The 4,320-nt window shown below is 38.0% G+C and overlaps 1 non-coding gene across 1 annotated transcript; it reads right to left on the bottom strand.

Moving 5' to 3' along the window:
- Positions 1–3,001: 3,001 nt before the first annotated feature.
- Positions 3,002–3,074, bottom strand: TRNAG-CCC (transfer RNA glycine (anticodon CCC)). Its single transcript has one exon. It is a non-coding gene; the product is annotated as a tRNA-Gly (tRNA).
- Positions 3,075–4,320: the final 1,246 nt, after the last annotated feature.

The following is a 4,320-nucleotide window of genomic DNA, read 5'->3' as shown; positions in this document are numbered from 1 at the left end:
AGAAAGTCAAGTCACACAGCTAATGAATGATGGAACCAAGATTTGAGTCCAGAAGTCTTTCTTCAGAAATCATGCTCTTACTTACTATGATAGACTATATCTTAACATAAATTCACTTCATAAACTGCATCTCTTCATTTCATTTTTTGTTTGTCACAGGAACCCTGCAAAGTAGTAGCAGTAGTAGTGTTAGTTGCTCAGTTGTGTCCAACTCTTTGCGACCCCATGAACTATAGCCCACCAGGCTCCTCTGTCCATGGGATTCTCCAGGCAAGAATACTGGAGTGAGTGGCCATTTCCTTCTCCAGGGTATCTTCCTGACCCAGAGGTCAAACCCACCTCTCCTGTATCGTAGGCAGAGTCTTTAACATCTGAGCTACAAGGAACTCCCACCCTGCAAAGTGCCCCTGCCTAAAATTACACACTAAGATAGTGGAAGGAGTTTGACTGAAACTCAGAATCTAATTGTCACATAGCTAAGCCATCTTACCGCCATTAAAAGAAGTTCATCTAAAAAGAGAGTATTATCATGTGAGATGTTACTCTTCAGTTATTTTACTCTTGTCATTGAAAAATTCTAATATTGGAGTGACCAATCAAATGGTATTTGGCTCTTAAACTGTCTTCTCTTGAGAGAGAGGAAAACAGTGGAGTATAGACAGCAGTGTTTTTCCAAATTTAATATGAAAATTATCTGGGGGTCTTAACTAACAATGCAAATCCTGATTCTGTTGGACTGGGGTGGGTCCAGATGTTCTGCATTTCCATCTGTTGGTTCTGATGATGCTCTGCTTCTCCAGACCGCATGTTGAGTGGCAAGGACGTAGTGTAGAAGAGCTCCCCCTAGAGGCTAATAATGATGCTTGTTAGAAAAAAGGGAAGTTAGCCCCAGGGGCCATTCAATCAACTGCACAAAGCAGGATGGGAGAAAATTCATTTTGGGGAAGTACAAGTGAAGAAACATTTAATGCATTTTGTTTTATTTCAAGTAGAGTGTGATGCATCGTCACCACTCAAATATGTGAGCTGAGAGATGTGGGCACATTGCACCCAGAGTAATAAATTCAGTTCTGGCTAATAAACACGTAAATGTAAATGTTCCATCTCCAACCCTAAGTTTCTACAGTTATAGCAGGCATTGTATTTTTCACGTGTTCTAAACAGAAAAACTTAATAACTTACTATCAGCTTTCCACTATCTGTACATAACCTATTTTGTGGATGATCCTCTGGAAACTCATTTATCCTTCATTATGTTTTGGGTTGCTTCAGTTTGTGTCTTTAGATCATTGATTAGTTTAATGTCATCTTAAAGAAACACAGTAAAGAATACTTCAGAGTCAAATTATATTTTTAATTAATTAGCAGCTACTTGGAATTTACATATGGGGTATGGGTATAGGGGTGTGTGTGTGTGTGTGTGTGTAATTTCTGCAAGAAAAAATATGGGTGTGTAATGTTATGCCTTTTAACAATTCTAAGCCCTTAATTAAGGCCTTAAGGTCTTTCTGTATTGAATTATATGAGCAAAGATATATGACTAATTTATTAATATACTTGAATAAATCTAACTCATCTCTGTGGAAAAAAAAATCTGTCCTTAAGAATGAAAATTTTCAAAGCTACTATTGTGACAAGTTAGATCATTTGGAAAAATGAGGGATTGAATGGGTAAAGAAGCCAAATTTTAGAGCCACGCCCAAGTTTGACAGCTTACCTGTATTGGGCTGTCATTCAAATGTTAACTGAAAAAAGCAATTAACACTTCACCTGTATGGGCTAACATGTTTATTCATTAGTAAGGTTAAAAACCCATTTTGTATTTTATGGAAGATTTATGCAAATAATAGAAAGCAATTAAGATGTTTCTTGCCCAGATGTCACTATCAATTACAAGACAGATTCCTATAAATTGAAGATGAGCATGGGACTTACATAGAGGAAAGTGAAAAAATATAATCACCTGTACATATGATAGAAAATACTCATTTCAGAATGAAAAAAAAAATGAAACAAAACTCTGATGAGGCTGAAAGTTCTGAAGAAAACTATTTGCCACTTTGAGATAAGGTAAAGCACATCAGAATGAGTTGGGAGGGAGATGAGCTAGAGAAATAAGCAGGCAAGCCAGGAGGCTGACAGCAGGAACCTCCAAGTGAATCTGAATGAGGCCTGGGTAAAGAGAGACTTTGAGAAGCACTGGCACAGAACCACTGAAGTGCAAAGAGAGGAAAGGAAAACTTCAGGTACCCATGGCACAAGTGATTTCAAGAACTCTTGAATCAGGGCGGATAAGTCCCTGTTTCTACAACCACAGCTTACAGACAAGCTGGAGGCCTTATCTGACAACTGCCTCAAGTGCCCAAGAGGACTGAGTGGCACACTAGGTGAAGGGGGCCAACAGCCAGACTGGGCCCAGCCGTGTCTGCAATTAAAAACAAACAAAAATGCTGCGCCTCCAAGTCAGGCTGTTCATTTCTTTTGAATGTTCACAACTATGGGAGGAAATCAGACAAGCATGTCTGCCTCCCTTTTCCAGGAAAGTTATTTATTCAAGGAAATGGTTTTCTCATTTTCACTTCTAATTGATGATGTCCTAGAGTCTTTTCTTCAGTACTTAGGTTTTCATATTAGTGTGTCTGAAGATCCATCTGGTTTGCTATTGGGAGTACTACAGAATGAATCTCTGACTTCCTAGATTTGAAGTTGGTTTGCTTTTTCTGAAAAAGACCAAGTGTGATCTTCTAACTTAGGAAATACACTTGTGGGAAGCACAGCTTGCTTATGTTTAGGTCTCTGGCTCTCATTGGGTGCTATAACTTAGAATCACCTGAGGCATGTTTTACTGGCACCTTTGTCTTCTCCCTGATAAATTTTCATTTTTTTTTTAAGCAAAGAGAGCCTCTTGGATGAACTCTTTTTTTAAAAATTAATTTATTTGGCTTGCACCAGGTCTTAGTTGCAGCATGCAGGATCTTTAGTTGCAGCATGTGGGATCTAGTTCCCCAACCAGGGATCGAACCTGGGCCCCCTGCATTGGGAGCACAGAGTCTTAGCCACTGGACCACCAGGGAAGTCCCCAAATTTTCATTTTATGAAAATGGGCTGGTGCTGGAGCTTTGGCACTTTTGGAAAACTCTGTGAATGATTTTCATCCATAGCCAGGATTGAGAACCAATGGTGCAGACATGGCAGGCACAATATCAAATAATAGCATCATATAGTATTTGCAAGGAAGAAAAAAGTAAAATTGAGAAATGAGCTATTCATACCATACCATACCAATACTATTAGATAGTGACGGCAATGGAAAACTTCAAAGAAGATGGTAATAATCACAAGCAGTGCTGATGCCCAGAGCAAGTGCTCGTTAAGGGAAACAAGGATTTAACTATTTTTCATAGGTCTCACTTTGATCATTTTTAAAGATTCATCTTTTCAATATGATCAGCTGACTAAGGAAAAGGAGACTATGATATTTTCTTATTAACTAGCATATTCCATTAGGAGTGGGGAAAGAAAGAGATGAATGATTGTTTCCTGTCTAACAAATTGTATTTCCTATCATCAATTTGAAGTGTAATGTCATTAGGCCAGTCCTGAAGAACTTCTTAAATTTTCACAAGCATTATGCTAGTGATTCATATAAATTGCCACCAAGTGGATAATGATGCCTGGATTATGGCCTCATCATTTAAAGCAGGGGCCAAGAAATTATTCCTCTAAAGGGCCAGACAGTAAATATTTGAGGCTTTGTGAACCATACAGTCTGTTGCAATTACTCAACTCTGCCATGGCTGCCATAGACAATATGTAAACAAATTGAGGTGACTGTTCCAATAACCTTTTATTTACCAAAGCAGGTGATAGGCCACATTTGTCCCATTGGCCAGAGTTTGCCATCTCTCAGCATAAATAGGTAAACTTTTTTTTTATTGGTGCTAAATTCACACATCAATCTGTTTTTATATCCAAAAATGTAACTATCAAAATATAATGTAGAAGGTTTAAATATCATTACAAGATACAGAACAACATGAAGGAAATATGAAACTCTAGGAGCAACTTTTCTCATTAAGTCTTAATTACTGTCATTGCTGCTTAATCTAGTTCTCATTCTCTTTCCAGATTAAACTACAAGTCACATTTCTCAGTCACCCAAAAACATTTTAAACCCAGAAGCCTATTTTGCTACACAGACAGCAGTGGTTTTCAGTTCTTCCAGTTTAGGGCTTTAGAATTCTTGGCCTGTCCTTTTTTTTCTGTTTCACTTATTTGAACTGCCTGCTTGCAGTTATTACAGAGAAGCTATTATATTTC

Source organism: Odocoileus virginianus, unplaced genomic scaffold (genome assembly GCF_023699985.2).
Source record: "Odocoileus virginianus isolate 20LAN1187 ecotype Illinois unplaced genomic scaffold, Ovbor_1.2 Unplaced_Scaffold_4, whole genome shotgun sequence".
NCBI lineage: Eukaryota > Metazoa > Chordata > Mammalia > Artiodactyla > Cervidae > Odocoileus > Odocoileus virginianus.
Note: the sequence above shows the minus strand (reverse complement) of the source record. Positions and strands in the feature narration are given on the sequence as shown.